Below are 26,052 nucleotides of genomic sequence, written 5' to 3' on the forward strand. Positions count from 1 at the left end.
CCAGATATTTTCATAAATGTCTGTTGTAATTAGTTAAGCTGTGTTATCGCGTTCAATCAGAAAAATCACGTGTACAATGTTTGATGTTAAATTTTGATTCTGTTAATAAATGACCACATTCATTTTGATGGGTCAAAGAAAATTAACGTCTCACGTCACTGATTAAACCATCTCCCACACAGTATCTCTGTCTCATATCTGTCAAGTAGCTCGAAAAAGAGAGAACCCGTTTAAATTAAGTATAATATCAGGTACTTGAACTAGTCCAGATATTATAACGTGTAGTGGAGCTCCGAAGCTAAGCGAAGCTAACCGACCTATCTCACTACACTACGGATACTCGATGTTAAATGTTTAACCTCGATAGATGTTCTAGCAATCGATGTGTAGATTACTCGAGTACTCTGTTAATGCCCTAGTCTATAGTTGTCCAGAATTTCTGAATCAAGATCAGACTTAAGTAAAGGTTTAATTACAGCAACCTTAAAGCTCAGTGGCTCCTGAGCTAGTGGGGATGCTGTCTGCTCTGTGATACAGAGTCCTGATGACTGCAAGAAAGCCAACTTGTCAAGTTGGCTTTCTTGGACTGTGAGGTCTCAGTCTCTGATAGAGGACTTTTACAAACCGAGGTGTACCGCAAACCCACCCACACAGACCAATATTTGCAGTTTGACTCCCATCACCCTTTGGAGCACAAGTTAGGAGTCATCAGGACTCTGTATCACAGAGCAGACAGCATCCCCACTAGCTCAGGAGCCAGGCAGAAGGAGAAATCCTACACAAAACAGGCTCTAGAGCAATGTGGATATCCTAACTGGGCCTTCCTGAAAGCAGAGAAGAAACCCAAACAGGACTCCAGTCAGCCATCAGGTGAAAAGGAGGAACCCAGACCCAGACCAGTGGTCATTCCGTATGTTGAGGGAGTATCAGAGAAACTGAGACGTTTATTTTCTAAACATAACGTCCCAGTGGCTTTTAAACCCCAAAATACATTACGGCAAAGACTGGTTCATCCCAAAGATCCAGTCCCCCGGCACAAACAGAGCAATGTTGTGTATGTTGTTCAGTGTCAGGAGGGCTGTGATCAGTCTTACATCGGGGAAACTAAACAGCCACTGGCCAAAAGGATGGCCCAGCACAGAAGATCAACATCATCAGGCCAGGACTCTGCGGTCTACACTCATCTCCAGGCCAGCGGTCACTCTTTCAAGGATGAAGATGTTCACATCCTGGACAGAGAGGAACGATGGTTTGAGAGAGGAGTAAAGGAGGCCATCTTTGTGAAAAGAAACCGTCCATCATTAAACAGGGGTGGAGGCCTCCGGGTTCAACTGTCCCCCTCTTACAATGCTGTGATTGCTAGTATCACTCAGCCCCCTTTGAATAGTAAACAGCCATCAGTGTGCTAATGATCCATTGTTAGGCTGATGGTCCTTCTTGAGCATGTGATCAGCTGGTTTTGGTTGTCAGCAGCAAAACTGGTTGATCCACTCTGAGAAGGAGCTATTTAAGAGACTGAGCTGAACACAGCACCTCAGACTGAGGAAGTCTCTTGGATGAGAGACGAAACGTTTCTACATTTTTTTTTGCTTTGTTTTTTTGTTGTTGTTTTTTTGAATGTCCAGAGGACCAGATTGAACTTTCTTGGATTTTTCTACCTGGATTATTGAGCATGCATCAGGATACACTTTTGTCATCTTTCCACCAGTATTTCTGGTTTGGCTGTAGGAGTTGTATTTTTTGTGAGGTCCTTCAGAAGACAGAGTGTGAACATTTCCATGCTTCTCCATTATAATTTAGTTCAGATTGAATTGTGGAGGGGTTTTAACTCATCATATCGTTTACAAATCGTGCTGTAAAAATGTGAGCATTCCCATGAGTGAACCAACCTCTTGTCTCACTCAAGGTTCAAGAATTTTTTTCAAAAGACCTTACAGTTCTTACACAGAAGCTGTTTGGACCAAGATTTTACAGAATTATATCACTTTTTCTCATGTCTCTGGGTTACACCTACATTACTGTACCCTGCTTACACACACACACGCACACACACACACACACACACAATGGCAGGAAAAAGTCATTTAGAAATACTACGTAAACAGATTTTCTGTTAGTAACATATCTCCTGAACAGCTTGATGAATTTTTTAGAAAATCTCAGAACGTAATCATTGGATGTATCTCTATAAAAGATTAACTTTTGGAGCCATTTTGGTTCAATATGGCTGCCACAGCTACCTCAGAAAACACTAAATTGATTATAACTCAACCAATCTTTGAGATATCAAGCTGAAATTTGGTTTGGTCATAGCAGAGCGCAATACTGAATTTAAAAAAGCAATTCAAAATGCCCACCAAAGCTAACATGACTTTAACTCAGCTATTTTGACACAACGAGCTGAAATTACATGTGGTTATAACTGAGAACGTTCCCCATCATACTGAATCCAAATCTAAAATTCAATACGGCCATCATGGCTTAAAAGAAAAAGAAAAAAAGACTATAACTCAATGACTGCTTTGCCATATAAAGCTGAAATTTGGTTATGATGGTTATTATGGCATCTTAATGGCGCTCTACTAATGTTGAAGAATTTTATTTAACTTGGAAAGATATTCTGCTAACATATAAAAAAGCTCTCCGTAAAGCTAGAACTATATATTACTCATCTTTAATAGAGGAGAATAAAAATAACCATAGGTTTCTGTTTAGTACTATTGCTAGACTAATTAAAAGTCCCATTTCTGTTGAACCATGTCTCCCTACAACTATAAGTAGTGATGACTTAATGAGATTCTTTAGAAATAAAATTATTTCAATTAGAGAGAAAATTCAAACCATCCTTCCTTCTACTATCTCTAGTCCCCTGTCAAATGAGGCAACTTTAAACATTTCACTAGAGCCTGATTTATGTTTGGACAGTTTTTGTCATGTTGAGCTCTGAATTGTCAAAAATAATAACCTCATCCAAACCATCCACATGCCTGCTAGATCCCATCCCAACCAGACTGTTTAAAGAGGCATTTCCACTATTTAATGTCCACATTTTGGATCTACTTAATTTGTCTTTAATGAATGGTTATGTACCACAACGCTTTAAGGTTGCTGTAACTAAACCTTTACTTAAGAAGTCTGACCTTGATTCAGAAATTCTGGCCAACTATAGATCTATATCTAATCTAACTTTCATCTCAAAAATTCTAGAGAAAATAGTTGCAGGTCAGTTGCATGAACATCTACAAAGAAATAATCTGTTTGAAGAGTTTCAGTCAGGGTTTAGAGCTCATCATAGCACAGAAACAGCACTAGTAAAAGTCACTAATGATATTCTCATGGCCTCAGACAATGGACTTGTGTCTCTACTGGTCCTGTTAGACCTCAGTGCTGCATTTGATACAGTTGATCACAATATTTTACTACAGAGGCTTGAATATGATGTTGGGATTACAGGAACAGCTCTAAAATGGTTTAAATCATATCTATCTGATAGATTCCAGTTTGTAAATGTAAATAATAAATCTTCTTCATACACCAAAGTTAGTCACGGAGTTCCTCATGGCTCAGTGCTTGGGCCAATACTCTTTACTTTATATGTGCTTCCATTAGGTAAAGTTATTAAAAAGCATGGGATACATTTTCATTGTTATGCTGATGACACACAATTATATTTGTCCATTAAACCCAACCCAATTTTCCTAACAGAGCACTTCGCTCTCAGGCTGCAGGTTTACTTGTGGTTCCTAGAATTTACAAAAACAGAATGGGAGGCAGATCTTTCAGTTCTCAGGCTCCTCTCTTGTGGAACCAACTTCCAGTTTCTGTCTGTGAGGCTGACACATTATCCAGTTTAAAACTAGGATTAAGACTTTCTTTCCTTTTTGATAAATCCTATAGTTAGGGTCGGCTTGGGTTTCCTGAGCTGTCCCTTAGTTCTGCTGCTATAGACTTAGACTGCTGGAGGACAAACTGACCACACTTTTCACTCTACTACTGTCTTTACTTACTCTGCTCAACCTGTTTTGTATTTGTAATTATTTTTTCTATCCTTAATGTGTGGGTTTTTTTTTTTTTTGTCTTTCAGGTACACCTGGGCCTATACCTGGACCTGGACCTATATCTGGACCTGGACCTATATCTGGACCTGGACCTATATCTGGACCTGGACCTATACCTGGACCTGGACCTATACCTGGACCTATATCTGGACCTGGACCTACACCTGGACCTACACCTGGACCTACCATTCTGTGTTCGTCTGTCTCTCCTTCCTGTCCTCTCAACCAGCTGGTCAAAGAAGATGGTCTCTTGTCCTGAGCTGGTTCTGTTGGAGGTTTCTTCCTGTTAAAGGGAGTTTTTCTTTCCACTGTCTCCACTGTGCTTGCTCAGGATGGGAGACTGCAACGAAGCCAAGATTCATCTTGTCTGCTGGATTCCTCAGATAGAGAACTTTACTAATTGGCTTTTATGTGAATGTTCCTGTAAAGTCCCTGAGACAACTTTGTTGTGATTTGGCGCTTTATAAATAAACTGAATTGAATTGAATTGAATCTATAACAACTCTTTAATGAAACCAGGATGATGAGTTACCACAACATATAATTTCCCTCTGTGAATAATAAAGTATTTTTGAATTGAATTGAAGTGGTAGCTGAGAGCGAACCCCAACACTTAATATCAAATCAAAAAGTTCAAATGCCTTCAAAGTGGCAGTCCACATCAAAGTTTCTCCAGGAACTTTCCAGTTCAGGTATTCTATCAATCTTTATTTCAAGACAAAAAGTAGTCCATACCAAATAAAATAAAATAAAATAAGATCAAACAAATCATCAAGTAAAAAAGGCAGACACATCCATCAGAAAGCCCTTGCGGCCACAGGTGTCAGTCAAACGTCACATGCCATCAGCCCCTTATAATTTGAAAAAGAAAAACAGAAATAAAGGAGAGCGGGTAGCAAACAAGCTAAAAATAAAGCAGTACGAGATGTGTGGAGCAGAAAAACTAAGGAAAAACAAACGGAAAAAGTTAGTGCAAGATGCTGCCAAATGTGCTACAATAGCAGGCATTTTGGGTGGTGGAGGGGCCACAGTCACCCAGGACAGTGATAACAGGACCGAGCAGCATGGAGGCAGCAGGTGAACAAGCAGGGCCTACATGGACCTGTCATCACCCAGAGTGGACATGTAGTGAGTTTGTGTTTCTGGATGTGTTCAGGGCTCACAGAACTTTAAAGGAAGCCTGTCAGTATTGTTACACCACAAGTACATTTGTCTTTAATCTGCTTTATCAACTAAAATTAAAATCAATCCATACTGACTGACCAGAAAAAAACACCTTTCTTTATTGCAAAAGAAAAATACTTCAAGAAAGAGTCTGTTTTCTTGTTCTGTTTCTACATTAATATATATTTATTTTTACCAGCTCAAGAAAAATACATTGCAGTGAGTAATTAATTTATCGTATGAGCGTGTGTGTGTGTGTGTGTGTGTTTAGTGCTTTTCTTATGTTGCATTTGTGTTGTAAAACTTTACATTCTTAGCAAAAGTTTTCTAAAATGTATCATTGTTGTTGTTATTGTTATTACCAGCTGAAAAGGCCAGTGTCAGTGGAGGAGTGGATGCTGAGGAACAAGATAATGCCAGCCATAAGAGTGAGGAGTGAGGAGGAGGAGGAGGAGGAGGAGGAGGAGGAGGAGGAGGAGTGAGAGGCCCTGATGACTTTAGACAGTGATGCAGTTATAGACAGAGGTGCAGAGACCAGTGTTCTGCTCAGCCACTTGTTAATGATGGAAGTTATGACAGTTCCTTTTGTTTGGGGGGAGGTTATGATGTTATAGGTCTGTATACCTTTGGAGGTTGTTTTCTGTTCTTTCATATTTCCTTTTGAATTTTATGATAAGCTGCTTGTTTAATAAACTTTAATAAACTGATTAGTATGCTTTTATTTGTATCATTGAATACAAACGTAAATAGTAGTTTTAATTGTTTAAAAAAAACTGTGTTTTTATGCTGCAAATAAAGTATTTGTGTTAAAATGATGGTTCCATGTGAATCCATTGTGCGATCAGATAAAAGGCCTCTCCAAAGTAAAATCCAGGGCTGCATTTCAACCCCAGCCTGACCTGGTAATAAATAACACTGCCTCTCTGTTGCCAGACTCACACTCGCCACTGGACCCCAGTATGGTGCCACCACAACAGTGAACCACCATGCCATGGTTTTGTGCATGCTTAGCTCTTCGTTTCTCTCTACCTGTCAGTCTGTTGCTCCTTCAAAGACCAGGCAGCCTAAACTCTAATCTGAGCCTTGGCTAAATGACACACTCTGTGAAAGAGCAGAGTGAAAGTAGAAGACAGACTGGAGGTCTACTTTAAAATGTCAAAAAACAAACAAAACACACACACACACACACACACACACAACTGCTGGCATCTCAAAAAGTTAAGTCTGGTCTGCTGGACATTCAAAGAAACAAAACAACAACAATATGTAGAAACGTTTCGTCTTCCATCCGAAAGACTTCCTCAGTCTGAGGTGCTGTTTTCAGCTCAGTCTTATAAATAGCACCTTCTCAGACTGGATCAACCAGTTTGCTGCTGACAACCAAAACCAGCTGCCAGCTGCTGGCATCATTACCATAAAACTGTGAAGGATGCCAAAAGAAAATATCTCTCAATTTTATTTTGTCAAACACCAACAAAGCACCATTTTAAACCATTTGCCGTGTTCTAAATCCTCCACAGACTGTTCTTTGTGGAAACTTTTTCCACTTTATTGATGCATTCAGATGTGTAATGGTCTGTATTTCATCTCCTCCTAATCCCTCAGCCTGGGTCCCAGTTTTTGCATTTTTGACAGGTTTGAACCTGTGACTTGGTTTTTACTTCATGGGATTATTTGTCATTTGAAGCCATTATGTCCTTCACATGATGCGGTGCTACTCAACTGTTAAATACATTTTCCCCACTCTATGACAATTTGCACTGGAGCTTGTCAACAACAGTCTGTCATTTGGTGTGGTCCCTAAACATTTTAAGCAAGCAGTGTTGTAATTTAAAAAAAAAAAAAAAATTGGATACCAAATTTTTTGCTAATATTAGTCCTATTTCAAAACTTTTTAATCATCAAAGCAGTTGAGAAGATAGTGCCAGTGAGTTAATTGTCTTTCTTAAGGACCGTAGCATTCTTAAGGTTTTACAATCCATGTTTCTGTGGGATTCCTGGGTTTTGCCTGTCACTCACTCTTCCTTTCACAGCTAATTAACGTTAACTCACTCCACCTGCTGCTGCTTTGAGGAGGACTGCCTGACTGTGTACTTAAACTTCTGCCAGACACCTCTTCAGTGCTGGGACATCATCTACCAAATGGTAATTCGAGTACAGCCAACTAACCTTTTGTTGCAGCTGGTTCTCACCAACTGTGATTCCTCCAGGACTTTCCACGGCCTGCCTACTCAAGTCCTCTCAAGGACCTCATCTCTCCACTTCGTATTTGTATATCTGGATGATATACTCATTTATTCCAAAGACGAAGAGCAACATACCCAACATGTGAAAGCTGTTCTCCAGAGGTTCTTAGAGAACCAGCTTTTTGTCAAAGCAGAAAAATGCGAGTTTCATGCTACCACTGTGACATTCCTGGGGTTCATCTTTGAGAGAGGACAGGTTCGATCCGACCCTGAAAAAACCAAGGATGGAGTGGAGTGGCATACCCCTGTCAACACGAAACAATTACAACGGTTCCTGGGGTTTGCTCATTTTTATCGATGGTTTATTAAAAACTATAGCAAAGTCGCCACTCCCCTGACTCAGCTTACCTCTACTCTAAAAAAGTTTAACTGGACACCCGAAGCTGACTCTGCTTTTAACAATCTCTAACATTTTTTTCAACAGCCCCCATTTTATCACACCCTGATGTCAAGAGGCAGTTTATTGTGGAGGTCGATGCTTCCGACTCAGGAGTGGGGGCTGTATTACCGCAAAGAGCACCCGACGATGGAAAACTCCACCCATGCGCCTTTTTCTCACGCCATTTGTCTGCTGTTGAGACCAACTATGATGTTGGCAACCATGAGTTATTGGTCATTAAATTAGCATTAGAAGAGTGGAGACATTGGCTGGAGGAAGCTGAACTCCCCTTCATGATATGGACAGATCACAAGAACCTAGCCTATCTTCAGGGGGCTAAAAGACTTAACGCCTGACAGGCCAGGTGGTCCTTTTTTTTTGTTGCCAGATTCAATTTTTCCATCATATATATTCCAGGGACCCACAATGTCAAACCAGATGCCCTCTCAAGACAGTTTTCCACAGCTGAAGGTCCGGACACCCTGGAGAACATCCTTCCTCCTCTAAGGTGGGTGTCATGACGGCCTATTGAGAAGGACATTCTGGAGGCCCAACGGACTGAACCAGACCCCGGTACCCCCCCCCCCAGAAAAATGTTTGTTCCTACTACTATGGTGGGTAAAGTTTTGGAGTGGATTCACACAGCCAGGTTTTCTTGTCACCCTGGTACTAGACGCATGCTTCACCTCATTAAAGCATTCTTTTGGCGGCCTAACCTGATTAAAGATGTCAAGGATTTCATTTCAGCCTGCTCCACATGCACCCGGAACAAGCACAGCAATCAGCCCCCTGCTGGACTGCTTCTGCCACTTCCCATCCCCAGCCGACCCTGGTCACACATCGCTTTGGACTTTGTCACTGGTCTCCCCATCTCAGATGGTAACACAGTTATCTGCACCATTGTCGACCGTTTTTCTAAGTCTGTTCATTTCATTCCCTTACCTAAACATCCCTCTGCTCTTGAGACTGCCCATGTTGTCACTGAACATGTCTCTCGCCTTCATGGCATCCCTCAGGATATTGTCTCAGACCGTTAACCACAGTTCATTTTTCAAGTGTGGAGAGGGTTTTGTCGAGCTTTGGGGGCAACTACCAGCCTCACATCTGGATACCACCCTCAATCCAATGGCCAAACAGAACGTTGCAACCATCCATCCATCCATCCATCCATCCATTATCTTTACCCGTTTATTCCACTTTTGGGTCACGGGGGTTGCTGGTGCCCATGTCCACGTTGCAACCAGGAACTGAAAACAGCCCTGAGGTGCGTTAACAACAACTCCTCATCCTGGTTTTTGTATTGAACGTTTTTTGAACCTCATCCTGGAGCCAACATCTGCCTTGGATTGAGTATGCCCACAACTCACAAACCTCTGCAGCCACTCGAAAATCTCCTTTTGAGGTTGCGATGGGTAATGCTCCTCCACTGTTCCCTTCACAAGAGCCTGATGTGGGCATTCCCTCTGTCCACCTTCACATCAGACGCTGCCATAAGATCTGGCATCAGACAAGAGCAGCCCTGTCTAGATCTTCAGATCAGAACAGACGATTCACAGACAGACATCGATCCAAGGCTCCAGAGTACAGTCGGCCAAAAGGTATGGCTTTCTACTAAGGACATAACTTAGAAATATACCCCTAGGAAACTCTCCCCCAGGTTAAGGTTAGGTAACAAAAGACTCTTACTGTTAAGGTGTTTAGGTGTGAATTGCCAATCTACATATGTGTGTGTGTCTTATCTCACTCAGCCTTATAACCTGAATCTCTCACTCACTGCTTTTTGAATTGAGAAAGCTCCTCGGATGAGGAGCGAAACGTCTTCTGTTACAAATAAAGTCCAGTTGTTTTTGTATTGAACTTTTTTTGAATTCTCTCCCAGGTTCATTGGACTATTTCCTGTGGCGAAGGTGGTCAACCGGTCAGCTGTGCATCTACAACTCCCGCCATCCATGAAGCTACACCCTACCTTACATGTGTTTCACATTAAACCGGCAACAACCAGCCCTCTACACCCTCTGACCAACCTCCCTCCACCCTCCCATCTCATAGATAACGAACCAGCCTTCTCAGTCCGACGCCTTTTGGATGTACGGCATCATGGTCAGGGAGTCTAGTATCTGGTGGATTGGGAGGGCTATGGTCCAGAGGAGCAATCTTGGATTCCTAGATCTCAGATCCTGGACTCATCTCATCCTTCTTTTTTTTTTTTTTTTTTTTTTTTCCTAGATCTCAGATCCTGGACTCATCTCATCCTTCTTTAAAGCACACCCTGAGAAGAGACTTAGATCGCTGAGAGGCGATTCTTGGGGGGGGGGGGGGGGGGGGGGGGGGGGACTGTGGGTTTTCTTGATTTTGCCTGTCACTCACTCTTCCACAGCTAATTAACGTTAACTCACTCCACCTGCTGCTGCACTGAGGAGGACTGCCTGACTGTGTACTTAAGCTTTTGCCAGACACCTCTTCAGTGCTAGGACATCATCTACCAAATGGTAATTTGAGTACAGCCAACTAACCTTTGTGTTGCAGCTGGTTCTCACCAACTGATTCCTCCAGGACCTTCCATGGCCTGCCTCTTCAAGTCCTCCCTAGGACCTCATCTCTCCACTGGGCTCCTCCTGTGGATCAACAATGTCCCTTCAACAACCATCTTCAAACAAATCACAACTGGGTCAACCTGCTCCTCTCTCTACCGCCAATTACCTCCAAACCGGATCCTCTGCAACAGGGCTGGATTGGGACTCATTTTCAGCCCTGGAGTTTCAGCCTCAGAGTGGCCCACTTTAGATCATGACATATTATTATTAAAATCATGTAATTTTAAGCTTACATCAGGAGCAATTCTAGAATATGTCCTTTTGGGGTGCTTTTAACCCCCCAGCGCAGATGATGGCTCTTGGCTTGAACAGTGTGGTGACCATTGGTGTCAGAGGCTTTTTTAATGTGATTGGGGGGATGGGAGGGTCCACACTGGTGGGGGGGGTCTGAGGGTCCTCCCCCAGAAAATTTTGAATAAAGTAGATGCCATTTCCTGCTTTCTGGTGTATTTTAATAGGTTGTTTAACATTTAGTTTTGCCTACATAAGTCACACTTGATTCAATAACTATTATAGAGTTAATGGCACAACAAGAAGTAGCCTGATCAACAGCTCTCCTTGTGTGAATATAAAACGCCCTGCTTCTCTCATGCATCCTAGCCAATTGTAGGGTCAAAGAGACAAACATGTAGCATTAACACAGTATGAACAACATTCAGGAATTGTTCTATAACATTATCAAATATTTTACATGAGCGGTAAGATCGCTTCGCCCATGAGGAAATGTAACACAGGTTGAGCGAACCTCAGACAAAAAAACAAACAAGATAGCTGTAATAGTGGAGGTAGTGAAGCTCATGGTGTTACATGAATCATTTAGGGAGGCATTTATGCCTTATCAGCCAAAATTAAGGCAAAAAAGACAGGGGAAATAAAACAAAACAATAAATTCTAAGCACTTAATAACTTGAAATAGTTACTGCAGTAGATGTTCTATTTTGTGTAAGCTATGCCCTTTAAAAGCTGTCACTATTGTGTTTACCCGCGCGCAGCGCGCCGAACACTGAAAAATTCTAGTCCACACCCACCTGCTGTGTGGGCCCCACCCGGTCCATTATAAATTGCATCTGGACCGTAGATCGACCCATTTTTCTTCAGTCAACGCTAAGAACACTACTTCTACGAAAAAATATTACAAAGAAAAGAAGAAGAATGATGACTTCAATTAAGAAATCGAAGACCATCCGTCTGTGCCCTGCATGCCAGACGGGCTACATCTTATCGACGGATCTGCACATCGTGTGTGAAAGCTGCCTGGGAGCTGACCATGCTTGGCAAGCTTTGGATCCGCTCTTCTCTTGTCCAGCCTGAAAACTTTTTTCGGCTGAGGAGAAGCAGTGCCGGTGTGAGCTTTTTTCCTTGGAGGAGGACGAGTTTCAACCGAGGGGGAACTGTTCGCTCAAGGAATTATTTACTCCCTGGACAAGGAGTTCTTGAACACGTCCCCCTCTGAAGCTGAAACAGCTAGCAGCCGCACACCATCCTGCCTTACAGGAGGTTTGGAGCTGGTGTTGCCTTTGATGGTCGCCCCCCCTGAGCGTCCAGGAGTCGTCCACCACTCTGCTCCACGAGCTCCCAGAGATAATAGTGAGGTCGGCGAGAGCCTGCGACCTGGAAGTGCCCGAACCGGTGGCCCCGGCCACATCGACCCTTCTGGCTGGTAGGTTTGCTGCCCAGCACATTGGACACCAGGACCCGGTCTGGCCCTGTTTCCCGGCTGTGTCCGCCCTCCTCCTGGATTCAGCCAATGATCCCTTAAAGCTAAGGGCTCTGGTTGCCTCCTACGTGGCCATCACCTAAGTCAAAGGGCTCCCAGACCAGGGTTTTCCCACTGTCCCTCCCCTAGAACCCAGTTTGTCTGCTGTTTTCGGGGTGAGAGCAGTGAAATATGTCGGCCGACGTATCACCCCGCCATCCTCCTGTGACCAGCTCACCACGAAGCTGACAGACAGAATCCATCATTGCTCAACGCAGGTGGGAGCATCAACCAATAACATCACTATGCTAGTCCTTAGCATAGCTAAGGAGGCGAAAGAACCGAACAGTCCTCCGCAGATTTGGACCAGATCAACACGGCTGTGGACACAATCACCAACCTGTGTGCAGCGCTTGTGGCGTGCTCCGCCTGCATCTCGTCCTGGGCAACGTTGCTGCAGAGACAGATGTGGTTGAAACTGTCTCCGTCCATCCCAGAAGACTTTAAAATGAACTCCTGGAAGGTCTTGTGTCTTCAGATGGCCTCTTCGGACCTCATTTTCAGTCGGTCCTGAACCAACTGCAGTCCTCATCCGACACCCTGGAACAGGTGCGGAGTCACGTGACCCTACCCCAAGCAGTTTTCCGCCCTGCTCCGACACCTGGCCACTGGCAAGAACAGAGCAGGTTCCAGCGCCAGCAACAGAGATGTTTTGAGGGGTGTGTGTGTCTGCTGAGATGAACAGGGTTATTAAAGTGAAAAATAAAAAAACTTTCTCAAAAAGCGGAGTTTTTTTATTCAGAGAAGCTGAATTCATCTGTTCCGTTTTCTGTAAGCACATCCTACACAATTAATGAAAAGGTTAGCCTGAGGCAACCATTCAATGATAAACAAAAAGGAAAACATCCTGATGCATGCTCAATAATCCAAGTAGAAAAATCCAAAAAAGTTCAACCTGGTCCTGTGGACATTCAAAATTTTGAATGTCCAGAGGACCAGAAAAAGGAAAACAGTCTTGGTGTAATGACACACAAACAGGAGGGGGAGGGGCTATGCTCCGAGACTCCTCCACTCACCCACCAGCCCCGCCTCCTTGCCTGTCAGAGGAGGCGAGTGCTGAGGGCAGCTGTCAGAAAACACAGAATGGTAAGACGTTTTACAAAAAGTTAAAACCCAAACAACACAGGGACCTTTCTGTCCCCACACACTCAGGAGAAAAACATGAACCTGCAGTTAAAGCGAGAGCTTTACACAGGGGTTATCCATCTCTTTTTCCTGACCAAACGACAGAAGTGAGCGCTGAAGGTGAACCTCCACTGAAGCGGCACTTGTTTTGTTCACCCGCTAACACCAGTTTTCCTCCCCATCCGGGCACAGCCGGGGAACATTGTAAGAACTGTTACATAGGAGCTAATAAACGGCCCTTTTCATGCCAGTCTCCCATGCGTCAGTGTGGACGAAGCCCCTCCACAGGATACGACGGCGGTAGAGGCTCAATTATTGTTCTCTCGTACAAAACAAAATATTCATGCGCTCCCACTTTCAGAGTGCAGCACGCCGTAGCAGAAAACATGCACCTTGAACAAATGGTTGCATCGTTTAATTCACAAGGGTTACACTCTGCAGTTTGCAAAAACACCACCAAAATTCAACGGAGTGTTAGAATCCCATCTCACATCCCCAGAACAAGGTGTAGTCCTCCAATCAGAGCTGATGAAGCTTCTGGAAAAAAACGTGATTTCCAGAGTTCCCCCGGGAGAGGAGGAAGCCGGTATTTACTCTAGGTACTTCCTGGTTCCGAAGAAGTCGGGAGGGCTCAGACCAATTCTGGATCTGTCTGTTTTCAACAAATTCATCATGGAACGACCCTCTCACATGCTGACGGTGAAACGTGTTCTCGAATATGTGACACGAGGGGATTGGTTTGTGTCCATAGATATGAAGGATGCATACTTCCACATTCCGATAATAAACAAACACAGGAAATTCCTTAGTTTTTCCTTCCAGGGGTCGGTTTTCAGTTCATCCGTCTGCCATTCGGCTACACGCTCGCCCCACACACATTCTCGAAATGCATGGAGGCAGCTCTGCAGCCGCTTCAAACAAGTGGGATAAAAATCCTGTTTTATCTGGACGACCTCCTGTTATCTCGGTCCAGAAAAGAGGCAGAGACACAAACAGTTGTTTTAGTGAATCACCTGTCTCACCTGGGATTCACAGTAAATTGGGAGAAGAACTTTATAATTCCATCCCAGCGAATTACATTCCTGGGAGTGCATCTAAACTCAGTGAACATGACAGCTGTCCTGTCAGAACAGAGGAGGGAATCCCTGACATCATTGCTTCAGCTCGTCCGGCCCCTCAGAACAGTAACAGCGCTGACAGTCATGAGACTGCTAGGAATGATGTCATGGCTCACGTTGTAGTGCTGCTGGGGTTATTGTTTATGTGCCACCTGCAAAGATGGTTAATTCGACTGAAAGTCTACCCTGTACGCCACAAATGTCACCTGATCACCATTCCTTCATCTGTGGGAGCGGATATGAGCAATTGGAAGAAGTCCCTGAACCTGTCAGAGGGAGTTCCCCTGGGCAAAGTGATGTCATTCACGTCGATGTTTACAGACGCATCCCTCTCCGGCTGGGGAGGGACCTGCCTGTCACAAACGATAATAGGTGCGTGGCCGGCCGGCACGTCTTGTCACATAAATGTTTTAGAACAGTAAATAAAAGTGCTCAGACATTTTGCTCCACTGGTTCAGGATCATTACGTGATGATCCACACAGACAACAGAACCGCAGCGGCGTACATAAATCGCCAGGGGGGCGTGCGTTCAGCTCAGCTGCTGAATGCAGCTCGGGATCTGCTCTGCTAGGCGCGCACACATTTATGTTTGATCAGAGCAGTTTACATCCCAGGTGTTCTAAACAGAGGAGCAGATATTATGTCAAGAGGATGCCCTCTGTACAGGGATTGGTTTCTTCATCCAGATCTAATCGTGCAAATCTGGAGCAGGTTCGGGAGAGCGGAGGTGGACCTGATGGCCACCCGGGAGAACTCTCAGTGTGCCCTGTTCTTCTCCCTAAATCCACAGGATGCTCCGCCACTGGGGGTGAACGTGTTTGCACACAAACCGTAGCCAAAGATGCTGATTTATGCCTTCCCTCCAGTACCCCTGATATCAACACTGATGGAGAGGGTGAAAGAGGAGAATCTGAAAATTATTCTGATTGCCCCACAGCCTCGTGGTTCCCAGTTCTACAACAGCTGACAGGTCAACCGTGGAAGTTGCTGTGGAGAGAGGACGGGCTCCTGCAGGCAGGAGGAGCAATCAGGAGCCCCCCATAATAGGTCAGCCCCTTTGGGTCTGGCCGCTGAACAAGAACGTTTAGAAAAATTTGGGTTTTCCAAAGACGTAATATGAACCATTTAAGGGGCACACGCAAAATCCACTATGGCTGTTTACACTTCTAAATAGGCTGCTTTTCAGCAATGGTGCCTAGAAAAGGAGGTGGACCCAACTTCATGTCCCCTTGGCTACATTTTGTCTTACTTGCAGCTGATTTTGGACAGAAATTTAGCTTTCAGCACAATTAAAACTTATGCTGCAGCAATCTCTTCCTGTCATGAAGGTTTCAACAATAGAACAGTTTTCAATCACCCTTTAACAAAACGGTTTCTGAAAGGTTTGGGTCGGCTCAGGTTAGTGACATGTGCCCTGGCACCACAGTGGGATTTAGTCTTCGTTCTCAGTGTACTCACTAAAAATCCGTTTGAGCCTCTGGACCAGATACCTTTGAAGTATCTGTCACTCAAAACAGCCTTATTATTAGCTCTGACATCAGCTAAAGGAGTGAGCGACTTGTCAGGTCTGTCCGTCGCTCCTTCTTGTCTCAGATATCAAAGAGACGGGAGCTCAGCAGAACTCCGACCAAATCCTGCTTTTATACCCAAAAGCATTACAAGTTTGTTCAGGTCCAGAGTCATTACACTGAATGGGTTATGTCCCCCTCCCCATAAAACTATGGAGGAGGAACAGTTTCACCTGCTCTGTCCAGTACACGCACTCAGGTGTTATGTGACACGCACAGCCGCGATACGTAAATCCGATCAATTGTTTGTACATTTCAGAGAACGATCACAGGGTCAGCCTTTATCTTCTCAGCGTCTGTCACTGATTATGTGAAGCTATATCACAAGCTTATAGTTCTTTTGGCCTTCAGCCGCCTGAAGGACTCAGGGCTCAATCCACCAGGGGGATTTCTACCTCCACAGCTCTGCACAGAGGGGTGTCACTTCACCACTTGCTCTTGCCGAGATCAGATGCTTCTCCCCTCCCTCTCCACTTTGCTTTGCTGCTCAGTCTGTCTGTGAAACTGCTTCTGAGCCTCTCTTGCATATCTTCCGAACCATAATTATGGACTTGATTTGATCAGTTGGGCTCTCAACTCAATTTACAACATTTCTTCAAAGAGAAGACCAGCTTTAGGCGAGCCGATTTGCCCTGTTGGCACGCACGCAGCTGGACATCTCATCGACTGGAAGACTTGATGATGTGTCTATCTCTGCTGCCATCTGTGGATTTTAAGGACACATATTTAATTGGATTTGCAATAACTGGTCCCTGATTTTTGGATTGGGCTGGTTGCTGGTTTCATCTACAATCAAGGAAGTCGTCGGCAGTAAATTTGGACCCGATCACGGTGCTTGCCTTTATGATGGCTTGGTTCGTGTCTCGAGTACCCAGACTCAAATGCTTTGGGCTGAATGGATCAGATCTTGGGGATTTTACTCAGTCACGTTCCATTTGTGTGGCCATGTAATTTGGACATTTCGGAACCGAGTCGATCAACACAGACTCAAGGTAGATGTCATTAAGTTCTGCCTGTCCCCAAAACAACTGTGTGTTTATCTGAAATTGGCTCCCTTGGCTGGTCTTGAAGGCCATCTTATCTGAATTCACCTAGAGAACATGTGATCTGATGTTCACCACCCCCTCCCTGAGGAATTTCCAACTGATAAGCAGATGAAACTAGCTGAATAAACTTGTGTCATCATTTCAGGACTCTTGGATTCTCATAGTCGTTATTCTTGGCCATTCCTCGACATACCTCGAGAATGTTTATGGATCTCACCGAAGGACATTGACTGATTATTCCATCTTTATCAGAACTCTTACAGTGACCTCGAGAGCATCTATGAACATTGCTGACCGCTCTCGTCTCCCCCGTCTGCAGAACGTCTACGTAAATATGTGCATGTTTGTGCGAGGTGTGTTTTTAATATTAGAGGTTTTATTTTCTCAGGCAGGAAAAAAAGTCCTATAGGTATTTTTTTTCGCCTCCAACTCCGACATATGTCCAGTAACCATTGTTTTTGTCTGTCCAAACATGTCTCACTTGTAAATGAGTCTTTGAGGCTCAATGTGATTTATCTGTTTAAATATAGGTTGAATGAATAAAGGACATCTGCTCTGTGGCTTCATGGTCATCACCGACCCCTTTCATCTGTTTTTATTTACGAGATGTCTCCAGCTCTTCACTGACACATTCAGTTCTCAGAGTTATGTCAGAGTGATTTTTCACAATCACACAACAATAAATAAAATGAAATAAATAAAAACAAGAAACAATAAGACAACACAGCCTTGCGGTGTCATTATTAGTGGGTGTTTTCTACGATTACTCATTCAAACAGGAAAATTCCTTCTTCCTCATTGGAAATTTTTCCTTCTCTTATTCCTCTATTGCCTGATATGAATAAACATTCCTTCAGTTAAGATCAGGCACAGACGCTGCACGCCTGTAATCCAGTATGCAACAAGTACAAACCGAATTCCAAAAAAGTTGGGACACTAAACAAATTGTGAATAAAAACTGAATGCAATGATGTGGATATGGCAAATGTCAATATTTTATTCGTAATATAACATAGATGACAGATCAAAAGTTTAATCTGAGTAAATGTAACATTTTAAAGGAAAAACATGTTGATTCAAAATTTCACAGTGTCAACAAATCCCCAAAAAGTTGGGACAAGTAGCAATAAGTGGCTGGAAAAAGGAAATTGTGCATATAACGAAGAGCTGGAAGACCAATTAACACTAACACTTTGGGCTATCCTTGTCCTCTCTGGTCCATATGACATGGCGTCCCAGTGTTCCATAAAGAACTTCAAATCGTGACTCATCTGACCACAGAACAGTCTTCCATTTTGCCACACTCCATTTTAAATGACCCCTGGCCCAGTGCAAACGTCTGAGCTTGTGGAGCTTGCTTAGAAATGGCTTCCTCTTTGCACTGTAGAGTTTCAGCTGGCAACGGCAGATGGCACGGTGGATTGTGTTCACTGACAATGCTTTCTGGAAGTATTCCTGAGCCCATTCTGTTATTTCCTTGACAGTGGCATTCCTGTTTGAGGTGCAGTGACGTTTAAGGGCCAGGAGATCACGAGCATCCAGTAGAGTTTTACAGCCTTGACCCTTACGCACAGCGATTGTTCCAGATTCTCTGAATCTTTTGATGATGTTATGCACGGTTGATGATGATAACTTAAAAGTCTTTGCTATTTTACACTGGGTAACACCATTCTGGTATTGCTGCACTATCTTTCAGTGCAACAATGGTGGAATTGGTGATCCTCTTACCACCGTGGCTTCTGAGAGACACTGACACTCTGAGAAGCTCTTTTTATACCCAATCATGTCAATTGACCTAATTAGTGTTAATTGGTCTTCCAGCTGTTTGTTATATGCTTAATTTCCTTTTTCCAGCGACTTATTGCTACTTGTCCCAAGTTTTTTGGGATTTGTTGACACTGTGAAATTTTGAATCAACATATTTTTCCTTTAAAATTTTACATTTACTCAGATTAAACTTTGATCTGTCATCTACGTATGTTATATAATACAAATAAAGTATTGACATTTGCCATCTCTACATCATTGCATTCAGTTTTTATTCACATTTTGTTTAGTATCCCAACTTTTTTGTAATTCGGTTTGTATGTGAGAATGATCTTCACTGACTACCGCTCAGCATTCAACACCATAATTCTCATCTCAACTCTCATTGTTGTTGGTGATGAGGTCCAAGCTGGTTTCCAAGCTCACCACACTGGGCTTGGTGAAGTCCATCTGCTGCTGGATACTGGACTTCCTCACCAACAGACCACAAGCAGTGAAAATCAGCAGTCACCTCTCCTCCACACTAGTCCTCAGCACCGGTACACCTCAAGGCTGTGTCCTCAGTCCACTCTTGTACTCTTTATTTACACGAGTATATCCCCAAGCATAGCTCTAACATCATCATCAAGTATGCTGATGACACCACCATCTTGGGCCTCATCACCAACAACGAGAGTGTCTACAGAAACGAGGTGAAATCACTGACCAGCTGATGTCAGGAAAAGTCCTTAGAGAACTTTACTAATTGACTTTTTTATGTATGTGAATGTTTCTGTAAAGTGCCCTGAGACAACTTTGTTGTGATTTGGCGCTGTATAAATAAACTGAATTGAATTGAAAATAACCTCTCTCTAAATGTCAGCAAAACAAAGGAGATGATAGTGAACTTCAAGAAACAGAGTGGAGGTCAGCACTCCACCATCTACATAAACAACGCTGAGGTGGAGCAGGTCAGCAGCTTCAAGTTCCTTGGCGTTCACGTTACTGATGATCTGTCCTAGACTTTATACAAACACTGTGGTCAAGAAAGCCTGGCTTAAGACTCTATTTCCTAAGAAGACTGTAGTGGACTAGGCCTGATGTCGAAACCTTGACCTAAGGACCATATGGGACATAACTTGTCATTTCATTGATTTGCATCCAGAAATACAGGTTCACCCATCCTGAGACTTTCTTTCTTGAAAATTCAAGTGAAAGAACACTCTCTTTTCTATTATCATTACTGTTTTACAAATGTTGATAATCAAAGTGTTTTAGTTCAAACCATTTTAGATGTTGCAGTGAACTAATCATTTTTAATTAACTGTGAAAACAGTAACAATGATTTTTTAATCCTCATGCAAAGTTAGAATTCATGTTAAGGCCTGTTACAGAGTAATTATGCATTTTCTGACTTTCTGTCTTTGAATGAGCAGTGTACGTTTGTTCCAAGGTCGGAGCCGAAGCAGACAAGTGTTGGAACAACTGTCTTGTTTTAAATCCTCTCAGACGTAAACAGAGAAGTTGGCACCTGTTTCTCCAAACTCGCCCAAACATTTCTCTCGCCTGTCTGAAAATGAATTTCAATCTGTTCCATAACATTCTTGCTGTTTTCTGACTTCTAGTAACCTTTTACGTCACAAAACACACCACTGTCTGGTCGACATTGACCAATAAGAAAACTCCCTAATGAACCGGAAATAGAGCCCTTTAAAATGTCGGTACTTCCTAGTTCTCCCAGTTCTGTGAAGTGGCAGTTCTGTGAGTTGCCGTTGGAGTCGGGCTGGAGAGTTTGCAGCTCCAGTCGTTTGGGAGAACAGAAGTCCAGCCATGATAAGGCTCTTCCGAGATTGGGATTATAACATCTTCCACCTCTGAGTGGAACTCGGACGAACCCCACTCATGTGAGGTCCACTGGCTGAGGTGAACTTGTGTCAGACGGAATATCGTCACTACTTCGGACGAGTCACAGCCATCCTATGGAGACGCTGGACAGGTAGCGTTAACTGGAACTCCGTATCCGCTGATTCATCTTCAGAGAGGTAACGAGTCAAGTTCACTACCGAGCGTACCGAGGAAAGCTGGGTTCGAATGGAGAGTGTCGTTTCTGGTCAACACTCTCCCTCACACACCATCTTTTACTCCCTTTAAACTTCATTTTCCATCTTTAAATTCTTCTATCAAGTAGAAATCATTCCAGATATTTTAGAAATGTCTGTGTAAAGTGCTCATCCACCGCCGTGTGGATACTTGATCATAATTGTACAGCTTGCTGATTAATTATGTTGTTATTTTCATATTTTGCCAAATTAATGTAAATGTTTGATGTTAAACTTTGATTCTGTAAATAAATGACCACATTCATTTTGATGGGTCAAAGATAAATAACGTCTCACGTTACATTTTATTAAATTCACTGCACGTATGTTACACAGTCCAGAAAAATGAAAGAACCCGTTTTAACAGTATGAATATATCTCAAAATATGTCATACTACAAGACTAAAGAAGTTTGGTACGAACACCAGCATCCTCACCAACATTTATAGGTGCACCCTGGAGAGCCTGCTGACAGGCTGCATCACAGGGTGGTTTGGGAACTGCACTAGTCCGAGCCAGAAAGCTCTACAGAGGGTGGTGCAAACAGCAGAGGACATGACTGGTAGCAGTCTCCACACCTTTCAGGACATCTACAACAGCCAATGTCTGCGTAAAGCACGCAGCATCATTAAGGACCACACCCACCCAGCACAAGGATTCTTCCGTCTACTACTCTCAGGCAGACGATACAAGAGTCTGCCATCATGCACAAAAAGACTCAATGACTAAAGGACAGTTATTATCCATAAGCTGTCAGATTACTGAACTCTTGATAAATAACACTGAACCGCTGGCAATAACTTTGCACCAAACCACATCGGTGGCACCTAATATTTTTATTGCTAATGCATTATGTGGCTGTATCGTGTATGTATCTACCTTACCATAACAATTCGTCTCAATGTTACTCACTACCTGTGCAATAATCTGTCACACAACCTGTATAGTTTATGTTAGTTATGTGCAGTATACATCATGTGAATTTAAGCTTATATTACTACCTTGAAATACTTATTCATACAAGTTCATCCTACTTGCACTGTTATATTTTACCATGTTGTTGTTTACTATTTTTTCTTTAGGACCTTGTAAATATTGTATTTACTTTTTCACTTTTTGGTTCTTTGTTGTACCCTTATTGAATGCTTTAGTATTTCTTGTTTGTTTGTTCATTGTTTTAGTGAGTCTAATCAGCTCTTCTCATCCTGAATATTTTATTGTACTGGTAACCTTGTGTTAACCTGCATATGACAAATAAACATAACCTGAATTAAGCATCAACCTTTAATTTAACCATTAAACATACAATGTAATTATGACAGAAAATGGAGGATTTATCTACAGTTACTTTCGTAGAGATGAACATGTGGTAGCTACTTCCTGTTTATAACTTGTGATCAGCTGATGGGGTCGGTCCCCGGCGTTTTACGTTTTCCAAACTCTGTTTAATTTTTGAAAATGAATAAACTGTATCCCACCCTCTAAACTCTCAGAGTAACACGTGTCTGGATTACATGTTCTCCACTGACACCGTTTAACCATTTTGTTCTGGTGATTTTTCACAAACCCCTCTGACTGTAAAGTGTCCAGGCTGTAGCCTCAGACCTGCATGTAAGGGGCGTTTACCTTCAGGACAAATTGAGGTTACCGATAGGTCATTTGCTGACATGCTTACTGGATTGATTGACAGGTCGCACAGCGGAGCCGACTTGTGGGAAAAAAAAAAAAAAACGAGCTGCTGCAGCTGGCCCTGCGGTGGAGGTGGGGCGGCCCAGGAGCAGCGGTAGCGTGTTCTGTGTTTAAATGTTGTTAATAAAAAGTTCTAAAAAAATTTTAAACAGGGAGCGCCGGCCCTGCAGCCCACAAATCAGACTGGCCCACGGGAAAATTTCCAGACCGTCCTGATTGGCCACTCCGTGCCTACTCTGTAAAACCCAGGACCTCTCCTTCTCAGCCTTCACCTAAAAACACAAACAGTAAGGAGTTATTCTCTTTCTTAAGGATTCAATATTCTAAATACAAACAGATCCCGTACTCACCTTGTCCTCTTCTCCCTTACAGCTGCGACGACACAATCATCTGTAAATAAAGTTCACTTACCTTTTGTACTCCTGACTCTGCCTTTACTGAATCAGTCTGCTTACTTGGGGGTCGACGTTGATACAAACCTGATAGTTTCAAACTCTCCACAACATTAAATCTGATTCATTAAAGTTTTTTTAACACTACAGCTGCTGACTCTGGTGACTGTAACCTGCTTGTGCTTTTGGAACCAACAGCTGCATTAACAGTGCTTCCTTGTTTGGAGCAGTGGGAATAAGGGTCATTGCTCTGGAATGATTCAGGTCCTTTTTGTCAAATCAAGCTTTCTCTGTTAGCCTTGATAGTTCATCCAGTGTTTTCCTCCTTTTCTCTTACTTATGAAGTCCCACAAGGCGCAGTTTTAGGCCTTATTTTTTACCTCTCTCTATACTCAGAAAATATAGCAGACCCTACCTACCTGTACTTCGTGGTTAGACTTTCTCATACTCGCTCTTTCATGGTTTTCCAACACAAGATTGTACACAACACACAATTGTCAACGTTAATATTACTCATGCGATTGGGACGGTACGGGATAAAAAGATAACGGGAGCATACGAGAGCGGGAACCAACAAATAGAACAAAAAAATAAATAAAATTTCAGACAGGCACAGCCATTTTGTAGTTTTCTTTTAATAAGCCTACACTGTAACACAAGTGGGCAGCACGGTGGTGCAACTGGTAGAGCTGCTGCCTCTCAGCGAGCAGGTCCCTGGTTCAAACCCCGGTCCAGGGGCCTTTCTGGGTGGAGTTTGCATGTTCTCTCCATGCATGCGTGGGTTTTCTCCGGGTGCTCCGGTTTCCTCCCACAGTCCAAAAACATGCATGTTAGGCTGATTGGTAACTCTGAATTGTCCCTAGGTGTGAGTGAGAAAGTGAACGTTGTTTGTCTCGTTTGTCTCTATGTGTCCCTGTGATGGACTTGCGACCCGTCCAGGGTGTCCCCCGCCCCTCGCACAGTGATTGCCGGACATGGGCACCAGCGACCCCCTTGACCCAAAGTGGAATAAGCGTGTAAAGATAATGGATGGATGGATGGATGTAACACAAGTCAAATGAACTACACGACCCAGAAGCCAACAGTGCTTCTGACTGCTGCCTTCTACTGAATAGGCAATAATGGAGGGAAAGTTCTGCAACACAAAGTCAGAAGTAATATCAATCTTTTAAGCTCACAGAACTGTCAGGAAAGTCACAAATAATCCTGAAGCTGAACTCCTCCTTCAAGTTGATTTTGGGGGCTGCAGGGAACATGCAGACGGTGGCAGGGCTCGGCCTGGTTCTGGTTGCCGCTGTGCTAGTCCGGATCCGAGCCGAGGTGGTGGACTATATCCTGGGCAGCCTCTCGCACTGAGCGTCCTTCCTGGAGCAGCAGCACACGCACATCAACCTGGATGGGGCGGTGGGCTTCATCGCTACAGGGTAGGTCTGCCGAACTGGAACCGAGCCTGATGAGAACCAAGCTGCTGGTCTGCAGAGCTGGTGAGTACCCATATACAATTTCCAGACACCACCCACCTATCACGGTGGTGTCTGGAACATAACCCTCAAATAAAAATGCTGCAGCCCGATTTTTAACTGGTACAGGCTATAGAGAGCACATCACGCCAGTTTTGGCCTCCCTGCACTGGCTACCCATTCACCTTCGGATCCATTTCAAAATTCTCATGTATGTTTTTAAATCACTGAACAGTTCCGCCCCATCCTATCTCACTGATCTTCTGCAGCCATATGTCCCACCGCGCTCTCTGAGGTCAGCCCGTCGTAAGCTCAGAGGTGACAGGGCTTTCTCTGTTGCAGGTCCACGACTGTGGAATGAGTTGCCACTGAGTGTCCGGCAGGCTCCCACACTCTCAGTCTTTAAGTCTCGCTTGAAGACCCACTTCTATTCGCTTGCCTTTAACACGGTGTGATTTGTTTTGGTCCGGTCTGTTCTCTACTCTGTTGGCCATTTTAGTTAGCTTCTGCTGCTATTTGTATCTGTATTTCTATTTTATGTTTTCCTGTCTGCTGTGCATGTTTGGTTCTTTTGTACAGCACTTTGGTTGGCCTTGTTGCTGTTTTAAGTGCTATATAAATAAATTGGTATGGTAAGGTATGGTATAACCCCTGCGATAATCGAGGGACTACTGTATTTTGTTTTTTCACTATGCAGATGACAGCCAGATTTATGTCCCTCTTTAAAAGACAGATGTGAACTCTATCAATCTATTTCTTAGGCATCCTGAGGACATAATTGCCTGGGCGGCATTTAACTTTGTGAATTTTGATGAAATCCAATCTTTAAGACGGTTCTGGAGGCACTACAGGACTACTCTGCAGATTAAGGTTTCTTGGCCCAGTGTGGTAAACTGACTGAGAACAAAATAATAAAAAAATGCATTCATAAAATTATGACTATATGGCACAAAATGATCTGATATTTCCAAAAATGTTGGTTAAGTATCTTTTTCTGTTCTTGATTGAACCAGAGTTTAGTTCATTGTGTTTTTAAAACCAGCATGAAATCAGACATGATTTGAAATCACTTGTCATTTGGTTCTCACCTGTCAGGAAACAGAGGGAATGCTAATGTTTCATCTCTATTTTTACAAGCACAAATATCAGCCTGTTGTCACAGTGACACATTGATCTGCTTTTGCCACCCAGCAGCATTCAAATAAAAATGTGTTGATTACCGTCAGTGACTCTTAAGCCCAGACACTCAGAAGTTTCAGACAAGACAATTAGCACATTTCACGTTTCAATAAATAGAGATAAACTACTGTTAAGTTTAGATGTATATACATTTTGGATTAAAATACAGCTTTAAATTGAACAAGCACTAAACTTTTGCAATTAAAAACAATCTAAAACTCTGATAAATAGGGTTGTTTTAGAATTATATGTTGTATGAAATTTCTGAATAGCATACTTTTGCACAATATGTTCAGTTTGAACAATCAGTACAACGGTAAAACCGTTTCTGTTCTTCTGTGATGTGTTTCATCCTTACACACGTGTTTCCATACTTTAGTGCAGGGCAGCAGCAGCTTCTCACGAGCAGCAGCAGCTTCTTACGAGCAGCAG

The sequence above is a fragment of the Nematolebias whitei genome, chromosome 16 (genome assembly GCF_014905685.2).
Source record: "Nematolebias whitei isolate Nwh7 chromosome 16, NemWhi1, whole genome shotgun sequence".
Classification (NCBI taxonomy): domain Eukaryota; kingdom Metazoa; phylum Chordata; class Actinopteri; order Cyprinodontiformes; family Rivulidae; genus Nematolebias; species Nematolebias whitei.